Source organism: Sceloporus occidentalis, unplaced genomic scaffold, assembly GCF_023333645.1.
Source record: "Sceloporus occidentalis isolate IW3139 unplaced genomic scaffold, rSceOcc1.0.p SCAF_27, whole genome shotgun sequence".
Lineage (NCBI taxonomy): Eukaryota > Metazoa > Chordata > Lepidosauria > Squamata > Phrynosomatidae > Sceloporus > Sceloporus occidentalis.
In genome coordinates, this window is record NW_028317007.1 from 6201092 (window position 1) to 6226585 (window position 25494).

Sequence of the window (25494 nt, forward strand, 5' to 3'; positions counted from 1 at the left end):
TGTGAGTGTGTCCTGTTTCGGTTTTCAGTTTTTGACTGTATTTCATTTCATCCCCCACTCATCTACTGTATCAATGGTGCTTTTTTCAATAAAGTGAGATAATTTTGATAAAACATTCACACAGAATAAACTCACCTGGTTTGGACCTTCACAATGTATAGGTAAAATAGTGAAGATGAAATGTAGCTCACTTGAGTCTTTTCGCTGTTAAGTAAATCCACCCTCTGTCTCACACAATAATTTCTCTTACTGTGTGTGTATTTGATTAGAAAGACAGCATATCTCTCAAGAGAGATAGGTCAGTGAGAGATCATTGTATTTTTAGTAATTTTGCAATTAGTGGAAACATTTCAAGATGCCAGCTTCCACTAATAGATGTGATGTCAGACTACACCTACTGATAGTCTTTGTTTAAACAACCCCCAGGTCTGTAATATGGTCTAAGATATATTTTAATAAAATAAGCAAATTTAAGTCTTTAAAATGAAATGTGTGATATTAATATTTCAAGATGTAAGCATATATAACTAATTAGCTAAATGAAACCTACATACTGTTACAATAACCACTTCTCCTGTTAAAAAGTGGGAGATGGAGGATATTTGAATAAAGGAAATAACATGAAGAGTCAATTATAGGTTTCAGATTAAGAATTATTAGAATATATATGTGTTAAAACTACATAAGGAAAATGAAAATATTCTGTGCAGAAGACAGGATGAATGAAGAAAGATAATAAATTATTTACTGCTAGACAATATGTTCAATATGGTTACTGCACAAAACAGATGAAATGTGTTCTCACATCAAACAGAATTATTTTTAAAATAAGGTTCTCGTATATGCTTACAGATTTGATATAATAATATATATTAGCAAATTGACAGAATGTCATTAACCTTTCACACATTTAAAAAGATAAGAAATATCCCATAGCAATAAAAAAGTCAGGAGCTTCAAAAAATACCTTAAACAAAGTAAGTTACTCCATCACTGTATACCATTCCCCCCAAAACCTACTGAAGCAAACGCGCCTTACTGATCGACTTTGTAGGACACAATCCAAAAAAGCCAATTGCAATATGTATAAGTACCTTCTCAGCATTGAGGAGACCATGTCATGCCACCATGCTTCATTGTTGCACAACACTAAGTCTCGTACTGCTCTCCAGCCCTTCGACGAACAAACTGATTACATTGTGAGGGGTAAGATAGGTGCCCCAGTTTGGACATCTGAAACATTTAAGGGATATGTGTAAGAATCTTTGGTACTCTTGGCTTTCAGAACAAATAATCACAGAATAAATAAAATATTGTGCTGTTCAGTGAACCTCATTTGTAAGCCTAGCTTTTTATTTCAGATTTGTGACTCGGATCTGTTTATAGTTTTGTTTTTTTTAATAGCAAAACATTTTAAGCTTTTGATCAAAAGGTTAATGCGGAAAGCAATTGGTAGCATTTTCAATCCAACATGAATACAAATATTCATGTCATAAATTCACTTTAAAGAAAGTATAGTGCTATTCAATGAACCAATTTTGTAAGCTTAGCTTTTTCATTTCATATTTGTGACTCACAACTGTTTATAGACTGTTCTACTACATACAAAAGATAAGCCATTTTGATCAAAAGGTTAATGTGGAAAAGAATTGGTAGTTGTCTTATTGGTAAAAAATATTATATACACATTGCATTTAAACTCTAGATATAGTTATCTAGATTTAAGTAATTTTTGTTACAGTCAAAGCCCCTAAAAAAGTCGTGTATCTATAGAGGGACAGGGCTGGTTGGGGAGATCACAATCTCCCTCTAACTTGCCCAGGGAGCCCAAGGTCTGTCTCTTCAGACCTCAGCTTCTGTATTCCCTAATCACTATGCGGCAGCAATTGATGCCGAGCGCCGGGATATGACGATAATGAGAAAGGTAAGAGATGGGGAGAAAGGGGTGTAAGGGCAGTGTATGTGTATATATGTGTATGTTTGTATGCTGATGTGTGTAAGAGCAGTGTATGTGTGTGTGTATGGGCAGGTGTGTCTAAGAGCAGTGTAAGTATTTGTGTGTTTGTAAGCTGTGTGTGTATGTGTATTTGTGTGTTTAAGGCAGGAGTGTGTGAGGGCAGTGTATGTGTATATGTGTGTGTATGGACAGGCTTATGTAAGGGCAGTGTATGTGTATATGTGTGTTTATGGACTGGTGTGTGTAAAGGCAGTTTGTATGGAAAGTCATGTAAAAGGGCTGTGTATATGTATATATGTGTTTATGGGCAGGTGTGTGTAAAGACACTGTGTGTGGGCAGTCGTGTGTAATGGCAGTGTATGTGTGTGTTTATGGGCAGGTGTTATAAAAGTCAACAGTGTATGGATCTGCGTCGTAATATAAGTCAAGTAAATAAATAAATATAAAACAAAGAAAGAATCAAGAGAGGAAAACATATAACAGAGGAACTGCTGCAATACTACCAGTTGGTAGTGTCCCCTAAATACCAAAAAGAAGAATATACAGAATCTATAAATTCGGGTGTATGTGCTATCTCATAACAAATAAACAGGTTACAGATAGACTTGCACATTCGTCTTCGGGCGAACACGGAAACGAGCACGAAGAGGCCGTTTTTTTGTTCGTGCCGAAGACGCGCCGAAGAGAATACAGTGCCGGCAAAACGTAGGAGAAGACGAAGACTCACAACCACGAAGAATCGAAGATCGTCTTCGTTTTTGCCGCGCAGCCGCCAAAATTTCAAACAGGAGTGAGCTGATCCTCGTCTCTCCAATCAGCTCACTCTTGTGACGTCACGCTAAGGGTCTCGTCCAATGCTTGTGTTGCTGTTTTTTTAATTCTGAAGGCGCCTTTATAAGACCAGAGCTTGCCTGAGAGATCCATTCATTTTTCGCTGTGACTGCTTTGGCAAACACTCAGTGCCTCACTGGCACTGGGGTGCCCTTGCCCTGGGCTAGCACTAGTGCCTACTGCCTGTCCTGCTTAAATAAATTAAATAATATAATTTATAAATAATTTAATAGAATATATTATTAATAATTGAATACATATAAAATTATATATATATTTGTCAGTTATATATGCTATAGTTAGTATAGTATTAGTAATAGTATACTAGTGTAGAGTGTACTGTAGACATTCAAGACATCTACTAGTGTCTAATCTAAAATCAGTAATATTAATAATTAATAATTGAATACATTATAAAATTATATATATATTTGTCAGTTATATATACTATAGTTACGTTAGTAATAGTATACTAGTGTAGAGTGTACTGTAGACATTCAAGACATCTACTAGTGTCTAATCTAAAATCATTAATATCAATAATTCTATAATTCTTATCTTAATAGTTAATTAAATTAGCTATAAAAAATATAATAATTCCTACTAGCTTATAGTTCAGCTAATCTATTAGTACTGGTGCTGCAGCTCTATAGTTTGTGCTTTGTTTTAGCAAGAGACCAATTCAATTTTTCTTAATTAATAATATTTCATTTTATTTCATTTGTTTTGCTCACCTCAGTCCATCAGTGAAGTGAACTTGTTGGGCTAGTGAGTGCAGCCGCATAAGTGCTGTGTGTTTCAGCAAGCAGTGAAGCTAACTGTTTTGCTGTGACATTTTATTTTATTTCAAGAAAAATTGACTGTGTGACGACAACAACTGTACTAAGCAAAGCTTCAAGCTACTAGCTGTAGTACTAAAATAATTCTAATCTTTATTCTTCTTAATCTATAATATATTATATAATATAATATAAATTCTAATTCATAATCTATAATATATATAAGTAATTCTTTCTAATTCATAATCTATATTCTATCTATAATCCAAAATATAAGTAATTATAATCTATTAATAATATAATATTATATATAACTTAACCTCACTTTAGCTTAGTGGGCTTGAGACCGTCTGCCTAGAGTTAGACTAGAATACTAATATAGCTTTAGGTTTAGCATAGTAGTAGGATAGGCTCTTAGGCCCGTGTAAATTCAAAGTCTTTAATTTTTTTTATCCCCCTTTTTTTATTTATTTATTTTTTTTTTAAGTTTTTTTAAACACTACACTACACACACAACACAAAATTTGAAATGGATCCTCCTTTTGGGACTAAGGAGGGACAAGCTCCATCTACCACCACCAGCACCACCACCACCACCAGTTCTAAGATGCAGCCTTTGCGTCAGTCTAGTCGGTCAAGTAGGCCAAGCTCTCGCTTATCATTTGGGGAAGCATTGCTTGAAGGATCATCAAGTAAAGGAAAGGCACCAAAAGCAGGCAGTAGTAGTGCGGCTAGGCCCACAAGCTCTATGGTTTTTTACGGAAAGCCTAAAGCACCAGAAGCACATTCAAAGTTAAAGGGTAGCACAACTAGTACTTCTACTAGCCCAGTGAGTAAAAAGAAGTGCCTTTTGCCCCAAGCAGCATCTTCCCCATCCACGAGCAGCATGCAAGGTACCAAGCAGAGCCAAATTAGCAGCAAGACTCAGAGGGGTCCCAAACCAATGCGATCTCATTCCTTTGTAGGGAAAACCACCACCACCACCACCACCCCCTCCTCTACCGCCTCTACCACCACTAGTGCTGCGCCTACTATTCCCACCGGTACCGCCACGCCATGTCCTCCTAGTACCTCTAGCAAGCCACCAAGTCCTTACAATATTTTTGTGAAGACAGAGAGAGGGCTACACATAGTGGAACTCCACCTAGCGAGGTAGCAGAGGAGCCTGAGACTGAGAGGCCAAGTACAGAGTCTGTTCTTCCTGCTCGCACTACTACTAGTCACGAGTCTCACGACGATATCAGTCTTAGCTCCAGCCTAGCAGGAATTCCATTCGATCTGGCTAATGAAGAACTAGACTATGAGCCAGAGGAAGTAGAGGAGATGAGTGGTCAGGAATCAGATTCCTCAGGGAGCAGTGTCCAAATGACTAGTGCACAATTTTCCCCTGAGCCTCTACCTTCTCCGCTACGATCATCACCATCACCACCACCAGCAGCAGCAAAACCTAGCAAATCTAAAGTTAAAGCAATTAGCAGTCCCACTATGGCCAGTACTGTTACCACCAGTCCCACCACCACTAGTTCTGCCTCTGTTCATCCACCCCGAGCAGTAGGAGCAGCACCCAAGGCACACTCCAAGGCTATGCGCGCCCCAATTTGGGAGCACTTTAAAAATATTGAAGAAGGGCGCTATGGAAAGTGTCACGGGCAGGGCTATCGGCCGAGCCGCGACGTGGGAGTATGGGTGTACCAAGGGTTAAACGCCAACCAGACTTCCGGCGCGTTTGGTCACTTTCCCCGCAGGGCACCAAGCAACCACCACCAACCCCAACCAGTCACCCCAAAACTCCCAGTGTAAACCACGCTGCCACCACCAAGAACTTTAAAACCGGGCGTCTTAGGTTACCCAAAAACAATCAGACCGCGATAACTACACAATCCCCAAACTGATATCTATATAGTTAACCGCTTAGTAACGTGACGTATTTATATGTATACAAAAGGCTATCTCCAGGCTGAATTCGATTAGAGAACAAAGACAGAACTGATTAAAAATTTTTAATCTGAGTATAAAATGGGTCACAGTGCTGTTACATAAAAATGCATATAAAAAAGAGACATAGACTTAGATAGTACAAAACAGTGGATAAAACAGAGTATCATACCATACTTCCTTGGAGCCTTGATGTTGTCTCTGTGATGGTAAAAACAGGCTCTCTCCCATTACCAATTGCCCACCTTTTTATCCCCCCCCCAAGACCGCCCTTTTCCTGTTACCTGAGCAAGAAGATGGGAGTAGGGGGTTCAGAACTATGACCTTCTGAAGGCGGGGTTATATCTTCTCATCTTGGGTCTGGGATCACAAAATATGTAATATGACGCTGGCTGAGCTTGGCATAATTATGACACCAGGATCATCATAATTCTCTGGTCCTAGTGATCATTTTCATACCAAACTCCACACCTGTATCAGTTGGCACAAGGACACGTTCGGATAACACTTGTTATGGTCATGCCTGCATGGCGTGTTTGGTCTCCCTGAAACCAGCACGTCGCGGGCATAAGGATGCAATGTACGATGGGGCCCAAAAGTTATGTACCCATCATATTTTGGACATTATACATTTAATAATTTTACCCTGTGTCTATTGATACCCTGTCTCCACACCCCAGGGAGATGTTGCCAGGATGTCTGGCCTTTCACTCTTCCACAGGAATCCCTTCCTGTCCCAGGTGACAATACCCAGCATGGGGTAATCAAGTTTTACTTTGGGTTCTGGCTCCAAAAGGAAAGGTGTGAACAAATGTTACTGGACTTAGCATCAGTCAAATCCCTTAACCCATTCAGTGCCAAGCTCCAGTTACTCATGCCGTGGCATGACAGAAAGTGCAAACATTGTGGGAAGCTAATAAGCAGAGGGAAAGTGTCTGGCCATTTTACCAGTGCTAGCATGAAGCATCACCTCAGCACTCAACACAACGCTGTGCTATTGGGGAAAGATGCAGAAGTAAAACTTAATGCAGGCAGCATAGCTGGTGGCCGTGGAAAAACCCCAACAGCTGCTTCTGAGCCAATAGCAGCAGCAGCAGCAGCTAGTGCTGGCAGCCAGAGAACAATTTGTGGCATTCCAATCCAAAAGGTCAATGCCCAAACAGCAGGCCAATAAAGTAACGCGACTTATTGGTCAGTTCATTGCTGTTGGAGGGGCATCCTTCTCTATGATCGAAGGGGAGCCTTTCAAACAATTGATGGCGGCTGTGGCTCCACAATATACAGTTCCGTCACGTTCCACTTTCAGCAGGAACATTGTCCCCTCATTGTATCGGTCCTGTGTTGCAGCAGTGAAAGAGGAGCTTTCCAAGGCTGCTGGTCAGTCTGTTCATTTCACAACAGATTTGTGGAGGGCACCTAGTGGGCAGCATGCCTTTCTTTCTTTGACAGCACACTGGTGGCAGCCCGGTGTGCCCAAGGAAGCTGCTGCAGCAGTCTACCGATAATTCCTTCTCCATGCAGAAGTGATGGATGAAAAGCACACTTCCCAAAATATTCTGCATGCGATGAGGAAAATGTTTAGCCTTTGGGTGGGAGCAGAGGCAGGCACCAATGTTGAAGTTGGTTTTGTGGTAACTGACGGAGGTGCCAATATGGTGAAAGCGCTGTGAGATGGTCATATTGTTGGTGTGCGCTGTGCAGCCCACATCATCCATCTTGTAGTGAAGGCAGCAATGTCAGAAGGAACTAATGTGGCAGCAGTAGTTCTGTCCTGCTGCAGAAAGATCGCTGGGCACTTTCACCATAGTGTTAAGGCTAGCCAACTTTTGAGGGAAGAGCAAGAGAGGTCAGGTCTTCCCATACACTGCCTACGTCAGGATGTCAGTACACGGTGGAACTCCACGTTAGACATGCTGGAGAGGATTTTGGAGGAGCAGAGGGCAATCCATAATCTTGCCTCAGAGCACAATATTGGGATTACACCTCCATTGAATAGGGAGGATTGGACAGTGATCGCCCAGCTAGTGGCAGTCCTTAAACCATTCAGGGATGCCATAGAAAATTTAAGCTCAAACACTGCCAGTCTGGCCCAGGTAATCCCAGTGTTCTCCCATCTAGGCAGCAAGATGGATGTGTTCCTTGAAAACCGTGAGGCTGTTCAAGGTGGCACTCTACATCCTGACGTAGCAGCCATAGTCAGGAAGCTGAAAGATCTGCTAAAAGTACACCTTCGCAAACGCATGGAAGAGAGTCCCGAAATGATGCTAGCGTGCCTTTGCGATCCAAGAATTAAGGGAAAGCTAGCTTTGAAATTCAATGTTCTCAGTAGCTACCGGGAGCACTTGGTCAACAAGGTGTGTGACTGGCAGCGTAAAATGGGAATGCTGTCCGAGGAGGGAGAGGCGCAGGAGGAGGAAGAGATTATGTGGTCTGCTACACCTAGCAGCAGCATCAGCAGCAGTGCCACAAGCATCACAACAACACAGCTGAGTGGAGCAGCTGCGTTTTGGGAAGAGGCACTTGGGAGTATAGTTGGACCATCTGACAGAGCTAGCAGCAGAAAGGAGAATAGTGCTGCTGAAATGGTCAAACTTTACCTCTGTGAAGTTCCTTCTGCACCTAATGTTGATCCTCTTAGCTACTGGGATGAAAAGAAGAGTGTGTTGCCTGCACTCTCATGGGTTGCGCAGCAGCTTCTATCATGTCCGCCAACCACTGTTAAAATGTCCAAAATGTTCAAGGTAGTTTCTCCCCCTGGTTGCACGTGTTTGCGGTGTGGCAACGCCTGCTACCTCCGCCGGTGTAGCCAATTTACGCTAGGGCCTTGTGTCTGAGCTCTGGAAGTCCGCTGCCAAACGTCTAGGACTGACAGTGTTTGGATGCTTTGCTCTGGGGTGGAACAGGTGAGCGGGTCGCCAATTGCCCACTCATTCACCTTTCCCAATGCTGCTGCTGCTGCTGCTGGTGGTGGTGCCAGCTTCTCTTTAATGCCAGTTCCCTTTCTGGCTAGAGTCATGCCCAAAATTTCCCTAATGGTAAGGGCAGTTTCTCCCCCCTGGCTGTGTCTGTTTGCGGTGTGGCAACGCCTGCTACCTCTGCCGATGTAGCCAGCTTACGCTAGGGCTTAGTGTCTGAGCTCTGGAAGTCCGCTGACAAACGTCTAGGACTGACAGTTGTTTGGATGCTTTGCCCTGGGGTGAAACAGGTGAGTGGGTCGCCAATTGCCCACTCATTCGCCTTTTCCATTTCCATTTCATTTTTTTCCGTCTGATACACAACCTACCAAACATAACACACACAATAACACATATAACACAGTGACATAACACATAACACACATAACACACACATGTACAATTCACAAATCACAAGGACCTTTCCTCCTGTTATTTGCCCTGGCCTTCACTTCTACACTCACTAGCATTAACGCTATAACTCACACTTCACCCTATAACATTTTTCCATCCACCTATCTGCCAACAGACCCAACTTTTTCAGGGACAGTCCTGCTTTTTTCCTGTCCCATCAAATTTAGCTAAACTAGGTATGCTAGTGCACATAGGTATAGCTGGGTAGGGTAGCACTACAACATTAAATAAATATAATAAAGTAAATAATAATAAATATAACTTTAAAATAAAATTCAATAAACCCATTAAATTAAAATTAAATTATTATTTAGACATAATACATCTTTAACCAAAACAGTGCACTGCTAATAATCTTAAAAATAACCATACATTAATCCTAAACTATTTTTTAGTTCTTGTCCAACATTTTTCCATTCGCATAGCTGCCAACACACCCAACATTTTTGTGGACAGTCCTGCTTTTTTCCAGTCCTGTCCAGTAAAAGTTGGGTTGTTGCAAAGTATGCCATTATAAATAGGTAGCAAATGTTAGGCATGTATTACAAGTGGTCCAAAATCAATTTAAAAATGTAAAATAATCCCTATTCTTTTATTAAACATCTATGGATGTGTGACTGTGTACGATAAAAACAAAGGAGGCCAAGTTTCTTGGAGCATTTGTCTAGGTCATTTTGTGTACAGTACGCCTCTGTACGTGTGTGCAACTCTATTGGTCGTTTCGGCAGGGGGCTTGCCTGCCATCAACGAATGAGGTGCATTCTACAGTTCTGCAATTCATTTGTTTATGCCAGACCAGCCCCCTTCCGGCGACCAATAGAGTCGCACACACGTACCTTCACGGCGCGAACGCATCTGCTGCTGCTCCGATGTGTTCTTAACCTCATATTAACCCCTGCTACGCAGCCGGGATAAAACGGAGATGAAACGAGCACGAAGAATGGCCACGAATATTCGCCCGAAAAGAAGACAGGAACGGGCGAATATTCGCGGAATACGAAGGGTTTTTTTTCTCCGAAGAGTATGAAGACGAACACGAAGAGATAACAGCTTATCGCATCAATATTTAAAATACATTGAACATAAATTGAACATATAAAAAGCAATTGATATAATATACAATTTGCAAAACAAATGTAGAAATGCCATTGACCTCATATGCAGTCCATCCCTGCTTTAGCCCACTGCAAAGTCTAACCAGTTCTTTAAAACCCCAAATCTCTCCTTTCTACCCCACTTTCACAACTACAAATGTATCTTCGTAAGCTTCCACTGCCTTTCTAGTGTAGCGCGTGGTACACGTAATATTCCTCAAAATATAACCTTGGAAGTCCTTTCCCTAAGTTTGTCACCTAGTGCCATAAAATCTTTTTTACACACTGCCATTGCCTTAAAAATCATTAGTACCCACATGTACTATGGCTGCTGGATCATTACCCAACCCCTCCCAACAATCCACCCTGTCCACACCATGCTGAACATGGGACAGCATACTGTTCAGCATTCTGGGTCTTGGCATCAGATTGGACAGAAAGAGAAGTAGGAACGTGTGTGTGTTTGTGTATTGTGTGGTATTAGGGTGATTGTAAGTGTATGGTGTTCGATCAATTTTCATGTTAGTTAGTGGGGGTTAAATAAATGTTGCATTTTCCAATGTTTCTCTGTTGGTCTCTTGCTATTTTCATTGGGCATGTATAGACAAACACCATACCGAAAGTAACCAAATTTAACACAAGTCAAAGCTGTGCTACAGAATTGTTGTATCAGACCAGAAACCATTGAAACAGTTTTGCATTTTAGTAAAAATACAAAAAGCCCAGTTAGAACTGAAATAAAACTCTATAATCATACATTAATCAGACAATGTCTATTAATACACTGTAGCTAGACCACAACTGCTTGTTTGGCATTTATCTTGATATGTTAAATACACGAAAAGCTGATTCTTTGCATAGAAGCACTGTAAGTCTAAAAGCTGTGAAAAGGCAACACACTCTTCAGCATATGCTAATGTCACTCTGGTAATGTGGTATAGGTTTCTGCATTATAAACCCGCCTTACTTAACATATGTGATTTGTAAAATGTAGATCAACTTCAAAGCTTTGTTGTAGAATGTATTAATTAAGCAGTGTTTAACACAGTACATGGTTTTCAATTCATCAATTAATAATTATTCAGCTTTAAAATGGTGCAACCATGATCAGATTCATGGGATTATTGCAGAATGTTCCAGTGAACAAAATACAGCTGGGAATAGTTTATAATGCACATATTTACCGTCATTCAACACTAGATGGCAATATCAAGCTGTCATAGATTTGCCCTCAGTTTCACATTGAAAAACATACATAAGCTCCATTTTGTCACTAAAACAAATATTCTTTCTTACAGTATCTCACTGATTTGTATCAGGGAGAAAGGAAGGACAAAGCAGCAGAGCAATATTTCTTCCTTCAGGAACACACTTGACAATGCAGAGAGATTTGAGTATCTCTGGATGCAGAATGATGAATATAAAAAAAGAAATGAAAAACAAAACTGTTATGACTTGAAATATACAGTTTATACAGGGATGATTCTAAGATTCTTCTTTAAAGGAGCAAAAGTAGTTTTGATTTATAACTACTTAGTGTAGATTGTACAAATGGTTTTAGTACTTTGCCTACATTTAGTGCTTATTTTAAATACTTTTTAAATACTTCTTTTTAAATAGTACTAATAAAAGAAATGCCTTGAACTCAAAATAACTTGCATACACGCAGAAATTCAATTTAATGGTAAATATAATTAGATTGAGATTTAATTTATAATTAGATTTAAGTTATTTTCTGCATTGCATTGCTGTGGAGTTCAGCTTGATCCTACTGAGTTCCTGGACTTAACACCGAAATTAGTTCACTGTTGTGTTTGTTTGTCCAAATTGCTCTAGAGCAGTGTAAGTGCTGGATAAAACCTGACAGGTGCCATGCCACCATTCACTGTTTAGTAATTACACTACTGTGTTATATATACAGTATTTTCTGATATAACACTGTGGGCATTCAACATGTATTAAAGTTAAAATCAACTTTTATTTTAATATTCCTTTAATGAAATGAGTTGGTAACTGCTATTCCATTCTCTTCCATTGTGACTGGGTATACATCCATCCCCAATTAATTTAATAGTTGTTTTAGTTCTGATGGTATCACCATGTGATCCTTCAGGATAGATAAAGCAAGAAATTACAAAAATATGAAATTATTATCATCCTCTACAATAGCTGAAGTAATAGTTTTACATCCCTGAGCTTAGGGCAAGAAACTGTGTCTGGAATATTAAGAATGAAGCAAAAATCCAAAAAACATCCAGCCCACAATATACTTGTGATGGCATCTCAGTCTAAGAAAAGAATTCTAAGAGTAAAGAATTATAGATGCTGATGTTTCCCACAATTTCCCTTTCTTACTATATCATAATTTGGGCATCATTATTACCAATTACATGTTAGCAGTCAACAAAAGGACCCACCAAGTAAGTTTGGCAATATCTAACATCAGCAACCCCTTATATATTGGTGTTTAGACATTGTGCCATATGCTAGAAAGAGAGGGGTCTTTGAAACCTAGGCAGGCCTTGGCATTATGTACGGGGCTCTGTGTAGGCCATGCAAAACTTGCCAAACCATGTGTTTGTGGGCTTCATGCTGGAACAGGAAAAGGTCTTCCTCAAATGGATGCCACAAAGTTGGAAGCGTATGATTGTCTAAAATGTCTTTGTATGCTGTAGCATTAATATTACCCTTCACTGGAACCAAGGAGCCTAACTCAAACAATGAAAACAGCCCCTTCATCATACTTTACAGTAGGCAATATCCATTTAGGTAGATAGCGTTCTCTTGGAATCTGCCAAACACAGATTTGTCCATCAGTAAAGCGTGATTCATCACACCAAAGAACACATTCCCACTGCTCCATGGTGCAGTGGTAGTGTGCTTTATACCATTTCAGACAAAGTTTGGCATTGCGCATAGTGATCTTTGGCTTGTGTGCATCTGCTCCGCGATGGAAACTAATTTCATGAAGCTTGTGGCACACAGTGATTGTGCTTATGTTGCATCTAGGGGAAGTTAGGGACTCTGTAGTGAGTGATATTTGAACACGCTACAGCACTCAGAAGCCCTTTTCTGTGTGTGTGCTTTGTCTACCACTTTGTGGTTAAGCTGTTTTTATTCCTAGATGCTTCCACTTCATAATAATAGCACTTGCAATGGACTGGGCAGATGTGCCAGGGCAGAAATTTCAGAAATTGACTTGTGGCAAAGATGGTATCCTATAACCGGCTCCATGGTATTGCGTCTTTATCCCAGCCCCATACCATAATATCAATATTTTCTTGTTCATAAAAGGGGAAAACCATGTATTTTCAAGCACACTTGAAGAGTATATTATTTATAGATAAGACAAGTGTGAAAGCACTATAGAAACAGTAAATTCCAGTGGAAAGTGGTAAAAGTGGAGCACACAGCAAAAACTAGAACTTTACCCCAAAATAGCTCATTATGTAAAAACCCTAATTGTGTGGCAAAACCCAGCTAATAACATGTAGTCTAACAGCCACATGCGTGTCAAAACTCAGTTAATACCATGGCGTGGCAAAGTCCAGTTATCAACACACAGTCTGCCAGCTGAAGCAATTATATATTTTAATATAATATTCATGTGGAGGATATGAAGTGAAGTGGAGGGGTTGGGGCTGAGGCAATTGTGTATCTGAATTATATATTCTAATGTTATATTTATGTGGAGGGTATGAAGTGGAGGTTGGGGGGCAGGGGCTGAGGCAATTAAATATATTTAAATATATAATTGCCTCAGCTCCCCACCTCCACTTCATACCCTTCACATAAACATACACTATATGGACAAAAGCATTTGGCACACCTGACCATTACGCCAAAATTGCATTCTAAATACATGAAAATTAATATGAAGTTGACAGAAACGTTTTTTAATGAACAATGACCTTGTCAATCTGCAGCGCGTACAGATGCATACCATGCAGACGGTTCTTTGAAATAAACACACTTTTTAATTTCTCCAAATTGCCTAAAATAATTAGTTCTTTATGTCCCCCAGTTATTAGTATTATGCCTTCCCTGTCCACTGTATTTGTTAGTGTACATTTATTTATCAAGTACACATATTTTACTGTGTTTTGCGGTTCTTTTATATGATTTGACCTTTTCTGTGAACAGCTTGTTCAATTGCAGATTATGTTCTTGTTACCATGGTCACTTTAGAACATGATTGCTTGTATTCGACTGTTAAAGGACTTTAACAGAAGACTTAATTATTTATGAAGGCCATGTGTACCCACTTGAGAAATAATGGATGACCTGGGTATTAACCTGATGTATTTGTACATGCCAGTTATATAGGATAAAGGTGTTACCTGTCTGTACAATATCATTGGTATTTATTGTTTTATGTAGTTTATTCTTCTCCACTGATTCTCATCACCTTTGGAAGTGGTTTAGAAGTTAGATTAGGTGTTATGACTGCAGGTACTGGGTCAGGTGGAAGTGAAAGAAGTCTCCCTATTCTTTGTGGGACAGACAGGGGCAAAACTGGAAATCACAGGGCCCTGGTGTGAAAATTGGTTACATATATACCTATTCATGCTCACAGACACTTATACCATATTTGCTCGATTACAAGACGACCCCCCAAAATCTGAATATTAATTTAGGAAAAAAAGAAAAAGCCTGAATATAAGACGAACCTATAGGAAAAAAGTTTTACCAGTAAATGTTAATTCATCTAAACAATTTTTTTTAAATAAAAGCTATGATTGAGAATAATATTTTGTTTTTATTTCCTTTTATTTTCCAACCTGCCCCCCCCAGTTATGCACATCTACCCCCAGGCTTGCCACTCTGCCCCAGAAATGCCTTATACCCCCTATATGCCACTTTCCCCCATGATATGCCTTTTAACCCTCTATATGCCACTGTGCCCCATGATTTGCCTTTTGACCCCCTATGTGCGACTCTGCCTCCAGAAATGCCTTATACCCGTATATGCCACTCTGACATTTAGTGGGTTAAAAGGCATATTATGGGGCAGAGTGGCATATAACATTAACTGAAGCAACAGTTTAAGCAAAAAAGTAATTTTTTAATAAAATATTTTACAATTGCAGGCACAGCCTGAATCGTTTATTTGTGTGTAATAGATGGATCATGATACATATATTTCTGTTCTGACTTGCTTAGTACCACATTAGCAAAGGTATATATAAATATGTATATATTAAAATATATAACTGTATATATATATATATATATATATATATATACACTTTTTTCGGGCGGTTATTTGTAACTTTTTTTTAATATACAAGACTCCACAAGGTGTAGACCGTGTTTTGATATCACAATAACTGAAGTGGATAAAGGCATCAAACCTAACAAAAACATGGGTTAGCAGTCAGTGTGGCAGTGACCTTCCACAGTAATAGGTATGCTGAACGTATGAAGACAAAGGCAAGGTGATAAGTGCATTTAAAAAGTACTTCTGAGCGGCTTTATTTCTTTTGACAGCGAGTTGTTAAAATATTCCTTTCTGTAGGTTTTCATAAATTCTAAGATTTTGATAGCAAAAGCTCGATAATAGTTCATTCAAAAATTGAGGCGCAATGAATGAAAATGCGTAAAAAAAACATTGTTGAGCAGAATCCACTCAATAAACAGTCACAGACACGAAGGACACAGAAAAGGGTTTTTAGGACTTGGGCTTATCTTGAATTAGATTTTGTGAGAAATAAATAAAAGCATTTAGGGAGAATAAAACTGTACCAGAGGGACAGAAAAACACCATTTTTGACATGCATATAAAGGAAAATGGGAAAAATGGAGATATTTAACCCCTTGATGACAATTGCCGGTCCGGGCACGTCACGGAAAAACATGTCGTTAACGACAAATGACGTGCCAGGACCGTCATTTGTTAAAACGGGTAAAAAAAATAGATCCGTGATCGATTTTTTTACCCAAACGGCGTTGCTGTAATGCCTCGACCTCGAGGCATTCAGCAACGCCATGATCGGAATCAGGGGCCATGTCTGGCCCCTCCCCGGGGCGTCAACATCCGCCATACAATGTATGGCGGCGGACGCCCATTTTAAAAGCGTTTAGGAGGCGATCAACGATCACCCCCTAAACTTAAATGGTGTCGCTGGAATGCCTCGATCAGGAAGCATCCAGCGATACCAAACACTTACCTCTTGATGGACTGTGACCGCTCCGGAGACCGGTCACAGCCGCAGCTGCCGGTGATCTTCGCCATCAGCAAGATGGCGGCGACCCGGGAAAAAAAATAATAAAGACGAAAAGGTTCGCTAGACGGTCTCCTGACCCTCTAGAGAACTCTGGCTCCACTTGCAGGTTGAATACAGGTACTGCATTCAACCATGCAAGTCAATGGAGCTCAGCTTTCTAATCACAGTGTGATTAGAAAAAAATAAATTAAAAATAAAATAAAATTAATAATCATTAGAAAAAAAATAGTAAAAAACCAGTAAAATGTAAAAATAATTTCCCTCTGATGTCACTATCAGGGGAACCTTCAAGTTGAAAAAAAATCTTAAAAATGTTTTAAAAAAGGCAAAAAAAATTTAAAATATATATATAAAAATATATTTTTGTGAGCAAGTCCTAAAATTAGCACATTAGCTTAAAACAATTCTCACATGGAAAGAGTTAAAATACTGGCATATTAAATGCCCATGGGGTGTCTACTTTTAAAAAATGTATGATTTGATGGGGTAAATTGAATTGGCCGGATTCAACAATGTCCCAATTAACACGGGGGAAAGTGTGTTGTATGTACAATAAAGACAGACAGGTCAGGCAGAAACTTCTTTATTCCATGCTCTCTCTTCCTCTCTCTCTGCTGCCCCCTCAACTAGTTGCATAACAGGACTTAAGGTAGACCATATATTAGTATTTAAGGTAGAACTTTAGAGTTTGGAAATTAACAACATTAACAGTGTCACAAATCAACATAACATTACATCACAGGAAGGATGGCCACACATCTAATTTCCAATTAGAAAAATGCACACGTACCAAATGTGGCCTTTTAGTTCCCCCCAAAAATGACAAACCCATGCATGTGGGGTATCACTGTACTCAGGAGATGTTGCTGAACACATATTGGGGTGTCGTGTGACAGCGGCATATACCAGGAGCTGTAAATTCATACATAAAGTAGGTGTGTGTGGGAAAAATACACACACAAAAATACTACTGCAAACTTTGAAAAAATGCTGGTGGTAAAATGTGTGCATGCAAAGAGTTAAAATACCAGCATTTAAAATACCCTGGGGTGTCTAGTTTTCAAAAATATATGGCTTTATTGAGCACACTGAAATGGCCCGGCTCAAAGATGTGCCAAATAGGGCATGTGCAGTGGATCCCCAAATGCCAAAGTTCAACATTGAAAATGCGCATGCCCCAAATGTGGCCCTTTTGCCCCCAAACACCCAGGCAAAATCATTCATTTGAGGTATCGCTGTACTCAGGAGATGTTGCTAAACACATATTGGGGTGTTTTATGATAGTGACATATACCAGAACCTGTTTATTCATACCTAAAGTAAAGTGTGTGAAAAAACAAATGCAAAAAAAATGACTACCATAAAGTTTGACAAAGGCTGATGGTAGAATTAGTGCTTGGAAAGGGTTAACATACTAGCACTTGGAATACCCTGGGCTGTCTAGTTTTCAAAAATATATGACTTGGGGGGCGTGTCCTGGTGCTTGAGGAAGATGGCCGCACATTAAGTCGGCTCCTGCTCCTTACTCGGCAACAGCAGCCTTTATAGCCTATCCATTTGCCAGACCTGATTGTTTTTCGACATCTTCTCACCCAGCACCGAGATGTCCACCCGCAGGGGCGGAAAACAGGGGGCTTCCTCCGAGATGCCTGACTTTTTTAAGAAAAAGGACGCCGCACGGTGTGAGGGCCTAGCGGGAGCAGATGAGGCAGGCCCTTGCACTCGCAGCGACATCGCTGATCTCAAAGCCTGCATGCTCTCGGTCAAACAAGAGCTGCAGTCGGATCTCAAGGCAGGGCTGACGGCTATCTCCGCAGATATTGCCGCTCTGGCCAATAGAACTGTTCAGTTGGAGACTGCGGTTGATGCCCTTACTGCTGCGCAATGCGACCGCGACGCGGCCTTCGCCCGCCTAGAGGCCACGTGCGCGGACCTTCAAGATGCCATGGAGGACTTGGACAACCGCTCCAGACGTTCCAACTTGCGGGTCAGGGGCGTCCCGGAGTCCCTGCCCGATATCCGCTCGTTCCTCCTCCGATATCTGCGACAACTTTTGCCGGACATTCCGGAAGAGGAGCTGCGCTTGGAGCGGGCTCATAGGGCGCTACGCCCGAAACCAGGCTACGGTGCACCCCCCAGGGACATTGTTGTGAAGTGCCATTACTTCACTACCAAGGAGGCAGTCCTGCGCGCCACGCGGAACGTCTCCCCGGAGCTTGACGGAGTGACCCCGGAGTGGTATGCCGACGTCGCCCCTTCTACCCTGCGGAAACGCCGGGCTTTCAAGCCACTTACAGATTTCCTGCAGGAGCACGGAGTCCCCTACAGATGGGGCTTTCCCTTTCGGCTCCTGGTGCAGAAGGGAGGACTACTTCTGCAGCTCCGGGAGCTTGTGGATGCCGGGCCCTTCCTGCGTCGCCTCGGATTACGGCCGCCTGTCCACCTAGACCGACGCTCCGATGTGAAGGTTCCGTCGCCTCCTTGGGATGGTCGTCCATCGCAAGCTTCGGTATTCCCGCGGTCCTCCCCCGGCCGGGCGGTTAGCCCCGATCCGCCACAAGATCGCCGTTGATTTCTACGTGCCGCCCTGGTTCTTATGGGGCCATGTACCTACAGATGTGCCGGACTGTACCCGCGGTTGCCTCCGTCCCCCGGGCAGTGGCCAGCTAAGTTCTGCTGTTCCTATCATTTATTTTTATTCTTTCTTTTTTCTTGGGACTTTTGCTATGTTTTATTTTTACTTTATTTATATTTTTCTGTGTACTAGCCACATGTGCGGTGATATCTTTGACTGTATATATGGCGCCACACTTTGCTCTCTACATCGACATACATTACTTTGCCATGCTGTTGCCTGCCATACAGGGTGGGATCGGCGTACTCGCCTTACCCCCCCACGTCTGATTGTACCCCTATGCTACACTTGCCCTTGTGGTGGTGGTTGGGGTGCTTTTGTCCCGCCCGTGCCGACATCCTCACCCTCCTGTGCTGCTCCCGTTCACTTACCATACATCTTTCCTTTTTTTTTTTTTTTTTTATATATATATATACACGCCGCGTGTCTGTGGCACTGTGCTTGAGCCGCCTCTGTGTGGGACTGTATTCCTAGACACTCCACTACCCATTTGCGCTATGATATTTAGGGTCCTTCCCGCCTATTCGCTCTCGCCTTGTTTCATTGGCTGTAGCTTCGCACCCACCTTCCCACACGTTTCCATTTTTATTTTTTTTTTATTTTTGTTTGTTTGTTTGTTTGTTTGTTTGTTTTTTGTTTGTTTGTTTTGTTTTGTTATGTTTTCTCTATTTTTATTTTTTTATTTTCAAACATATACGCTCGCACCTTACGCGCTACTGTGTTGCCTCTCCCGATGTTCATACGCCACATTTCGGGGACTGTTTTCCACTTACCCAGGGGGGCTCTCTTCCATCCTGGACGGTCACTCCGGAGGCGGTGACCCTGATGCTAGTGGGCGCGCCGCTGCTGGTGATTTATCTGTTCTGTGGTATTATTGTACCTTGTTCCAGTTTGCACTGTTTAATGGATGTTATATGCTTGTTCTATTTGTTGTTGAGGGAGCATTCTCTCCATCTCTTCATTCCGGTTCCCCCGAGATACTTTCTTATAGACACATTTGACTGTAGTCTATTACCTTTGTGCTGCACTGTTCTTTCCCTGGTGGTCTCTCCCACCGGTGCTCTTATCTTTCTCCCCTTTTTTTTTTTTTTTTCTCTTCTTTCTCTTTTTCCCCTCTCCTTTCCCTTTTTTCCCCTTCCTCTGCCTCCAGGCCCGGTCGTCTGACAAATGGCTTCCTCCCCGCCGCTAGGGCTGAAGATCATATCCCACAATGTGAAGGGGTTGCTCTCCCCGCAGAAACGCCGCATGGCGATTCGACACTATCTTCGATTACATGCCGATATTATTCTCCTCCAGGAGACCCATTTCCGCAAGACATGCATTCCCCACTACTGGGACCCCCGATATCCCATGCACTTTCACTCGGCGGCTCCGGACAAGCACAACGGTTTCACTATTCTCATACATAAACGACTTCCCTTCCGCGTACTTCACTCGTCCTCGGACTTGGATGGTAGATTTCTCCGATTGGATGGCCTGCTCAACGACCAACCAGTTTCGATAGTAAACGTCTATGCTCCCAGTCCTCCGTGCTCTGCGTTCTTTGACAAGCTTCTGCACCTGCTCCTCACGGTTCCGCCGGGAGGCCTTATCCTTGGAGGGGACTTCAACTCTGTCATGGATCCTTACATGGACAGGACGCTTTCCTCAGCCTCCACTTGCCCAAAGCTCCTCTTTCAACCTTTGCAACGTTTTGTCAAAACCCTTGGATTGTTTGATGCCTGGAGACTTCTGCATCCCACGGACCGGGATTACTCTTTTTATTCTCACCCTCACACAATGTACTCCAGACTGGACTATTTCTTTCTGAATCAGCGCCTCCTCCCCTCGCTCCTTGCCTCCAAAATTCATGAGATTTCATGGTCGGATCACGCAATGGTGGAGATATCGCTCGCGGACCTTCAACCTCCTAATTTGCGACCCTTCTGGCGGCTCAACGACGCTCTACTTCTCGATCCTGAAGTCCGGGGGACCATCACGCAATCTCTTACCGACTATTTTGCTGAGAACTCCACTCCTGGGGTTGCTTTGGGTACTGTTTGGGATGCGCATAAGGCGGTCCTCCGGGGCCAATTTATTGCCCTGACTTCTGCCAAGCGGAAACGACTTCAATCCCAAGTTCAAGACCTTACTGCCTCGTTGCTTGCGTTGCAATCTGACCATAAGCGTTCTGGTGACCCTCGTGTTCTCCGAGAGATCGTAGCGACTAGGGGCCAATTGAATCTGTTACTCTCTACGGACTCCATTAAAGCGATCCTTCGTACCAAGCAAAAGTTTTTTGAGAAGGCTAATAAGCCAGATACTATGATGGCCAGGAAACTGGCGAACCTTACTCGCTCCCGGACTATACGCACCATTAAGACCAGATCGGGCTGTTTGACATCCGACCCTGAAGCCATTTCAGATAGATTTGCTGAGTACTACTCCCATCTCTACGACGGCAAAAAAACGTCTTCATCTCCGGCCCTCGCTTCTACTTTGCACCGCTTCCTCTTGGACTGTCAACTCCCTTCGCTCGCTCCGACGACCCTTGCTGCGCTTAATGCTCCTATCACGGTGGACGAAGTAGCTGCTGCCTTGAAGCTCTTCAAGAACCCGAAGGCCCCGGGCCCAGATGGCTTTACCGCCAAGTACTACAAGTCTTTTGCCGCATGTCTTCTCCCACACCTTACGAGTCTCTTCAATACCTTTCTCACAGGTGAAGCACGTCCTTCCTTGGACATGCAGAGGGCCAAGGTGGTCATGATCCCTAAAGAGGGTAAGGACCCCTCCCTTTGCACTAGTTATAGACCCATCTCCCTCATTAACTTAGATTTAAAATTATTCACTAAAGTTCTCGCCCTTCGCTTGAACGAGGTCCTGCCCTCCCTGATCCATCTTGATCAGGTGGGCTTTGTCCCGGGCAGGGAGGCCCCAGATAATATTCGGCGTACTCTGACCCTACTCCACTCGTGTCGGAGGTCCGGCACGCCTCTGATGCTTCTGTCCCTGGATGCTGAGAAGGCCTTCGACCGGGTGGATTGGGGATATTTGTGGTCCACTATGCAGGCTTTTGGTTTCGCTGGTGCCTTTTTGAGGGGTACCCAAGCCCTATATACACAGCCTTCCGCTGTGGTGGACATCGGCACGTTCCGCTCTAAGTCCTTTGCAATCAGGGGAGGGACCCGCCAGGGATGCCCTCTGTCGCCCCTGTTGTTTGCGCTGGCCATTGAACCCTTGGCCCAGGCTATCCACCTGCACCCTGACATTAGGGGCCCCACGGTTGGTGGCCATGATTATAAACTTAGCCTGTTTGCTGACGATGTCCTACTCTCCCTGACGTCCCCTCTCACGTACATACTCACGTACATACTCTGAGTGGGTGACTGTTGCTAGTGGGGTACCACAGGGGTCAGTTTTGGGTCCTATTCTTTTTAATATATTTATTAATGACCTTGTAGAGGGATTGCATAGTAAAGTATCAATCTTTGCAGACGATACTAAGCTCTGTAACGTGGTTAACACAATAGAGGACAGCGCACGATTACAAATGGATCTGCATAGGTTGGAGGCTTGGGCTGGGATGTGGCAGATGAGGTTCAACACAGATAAATGTAAGGTTATGCACATGGGGAAGAAAAATCCAGGCTGGGAATATGTATTAAATGGGAAAACACTGGGGACGACTGACATGGAAAAGGACTTAGGAGTTTTAGTTAACAGTAAATTTACCTGTAGCGACCAGTGTCAGGCAGCTGCTGCTAAGGCAAATAAAATCATGGGGTGCATCAAAAGGGGCATAGATGCCCACGACAAGGAAATAATTCTACCCCTGTACAAGTCACTAGTCAGACCACACATGGAATACTGTGTACAGTACTGGGCACCAGTGTACAAGAAAGATATAGTGGAGCTGGAGAGGGTTCAAAGACGGGCAACCAGAGTAATAAGGGGAATGGGAGGACTACAGTACCCAGAAAGATTATCAGAATTGGGGTTATTTAGTTTGGAAAAAAGACGGCTTAGGGGGGACTTAATAACTATGTATAAATATATAAGGGGACAGTACAGAGATCACTCCCAGGACCTATTTATACCCAGGACTGTATCTATAACAAGGGGACATCCTCTACGGCTGGAGGAAAGAAGGTTTCTACACCAGCACAGACGGGGGTTCTTTACAGTAAGAGCGGTGAGATTATGGAACTCTCTGCCAGAGGAAGTGGTGATGGTAAACTCAATAAAAGAGTTCAAAAGGAGCCTGGACGTGTTTCTTGAAAGCAATAATATTACAAGTTATGGATATTAGATTAATAGGGACAGAACGTTGATCCAGGGATTTATTCTGATTGCCATATTTGGAGTCGGGAAGGAATTTTCCCCCTGGTATGGGGCAATTGGCATCTGCTTCATAAGGGTTTTTTGCCTTCCTCTGGATCAACACAGTAGGGACACAATATGTATATAGGTTGAACTTGATGGACTTTGGTCTTTTTTCAACCTTATGAACTATGTTACTATGTTACGTCTCTTCCTAATTTATATGACTTGTTGGGTCGCTTTGGGAAACTTTCGGGTTACAAGATCAATTCCGACAAGTGTGAAGCCCTGAATGTGTCCCTCCCCAGTCCCATGGTAAAGCTCCTTTCTCTTAATTTCGATTTCAGGTGGCAGCTTCACTCCCTACGGTCCCTTGGTATTACTATCACCCCTTCCCATGAGCAGATGTATGCCGCTAACTACCCGCAATTAATTACGACCCTTAAGCGAGATCTATCCACCTGGTCCTCCTATTCCCTGTCCTTTATGGGGCGGATATATGCAGTTAAAATGACACTGTTACCTAAACTGTTGTACCTTTTCCGCTCCATCCCCTTGCCGATCCGACGGAGGGACGTTGCTGGCCTCCAAAGTGCTATTGAGAGATTTGTCTGGCAGGGTCGACGTAGTCGGCTGGCTAAATCCACCCTCTACAAACCAAAGACGGCCGGGGGATTGTCCGCCCCCCTCCTTTATGAATATTATGTCGCAGCTCAATTGGCGATGCTCCTATCCATTTCAGTGAGCTCTCCCCCAGCGCGATGGGTCCACCTGGAAGCGGATATTTGCCTCGGGACGCGGCCGCGTTGGCTTTTGTGGTACCCCGCTCTGGACAAATCAAAGATCCAGCATTGCCCCACCCTCCTTCACTCGCTTACCTTGTGGTTTCAAGTTCGACGTAAATTCCGGCTCACAGACGTCGGCACCAGGATGACTCCACTGTTCCAGAACCCGGAGTTCCCTGCGGGTCTCCAAGTATGCCCGTTCCAGTGGTGGGTCGCCAAGGGTCTTGTCACAGTGGGAGATTTGCTCCTGAATGATCGCCCCTACTCCTTTCAACAGTTGTCCTCCTTGCATGAGATCCCTCCCACGGAATTATTCCGCTATCATCAGCTCTCCCATTTTCTTCAACATTTTCTCAGGCGCCATCCCAACCATGCACCTACGTTTTACGAAAAGGCGAGCCGTCAGGCTCATAAACAGAGTGGAGCCATTTCCCAACTATATTTTCACATCCTGGGGATCAAATTTTCAAAGCCGCCGTCCTTTGAGGGGAGATGGGAAGCCGACCTGGGTCAAACGCTTGATTCCTCCGACTGGGGGGAGGTATATGACAATGTCTGGAAGGTCACTGCTTGCACTCTCGTGCAGGAAAACTGCTTTAAAGTCCTGTCCCGCTGGCACCTCACGCCCTCTCGACTCCATCATATGTTTCCGACATACCCTCCTACCTGCTTCAGAGGCTGTGATGAGGATGGAACACCTTTGCATATATGGTGGACATGCCCCAACCTTATGCCGCTCTGGGCCCACTTCTTCCGTATGCTGAGTGAGGCTCTTGGGGAGTCCCTGCAGCCGGAGCCTTGGACGGCTCTCCTCTGTAGAAATTACCCTTCGGATACTCTGACCAAACCAGCTCACCGCCTCATTTTTTGTATTTGTACAGCGGTTCGTCTTACTATTGCCAAGGTCTGGAAGTCAGGTGCTCCATCAATTCCTGAAATTGAGGCTAAGATATGGCTTCTGCTGAAGCTGGAAAAGATCACGGCGTATCTTCATGACACCTCCCATTTATTCCTCGCTACCTGGGGCCCGTGGCTGGAGAAGTTTGGTTCTTCTCGTGCATCCGTCTCGTGGATTTGAGAGAGCTGGCCATGGGTGGTCCCGCTTTGTTCTGTAGGCCGTGGCCGGATGGCTTTGCCCTTCCTTATCCCCCCCCACTCCTTTTTTTTTTTGTTTTTTTTGTTTTCCCTTTTCCTTTCTCTCTTCTCTTTGTTTCTCTTTTTCTTGACTGTCCCTCCCACTCTCCTTTCTTTCTCTCCTTCTAGGTGTTTTCCACTGTCAGTATTGAGTCTGGTTCTATACCCACCAGATTTTCCTTATTAGTGGCCCTCATGCATTGTGACTCGGGGCTCTGTCGACTCTCTCCTTTATGGTGCCGCACCCGACGTCGACAGCTAATCCTGTTTTGTTATTATGCCTTTGTATAACATTTCTATGGGCTCATCAGCGTGTATGTATCTCTTAAACCCGCTATGATACGCTTGTTTCTTATGTATCTTTGGAACTCACCTTCTGTACTTATAACATAAAATAAACAAAATTTCTTTGAAAAATATATGACTTGATGGGGTAAATTGCATTGGCCG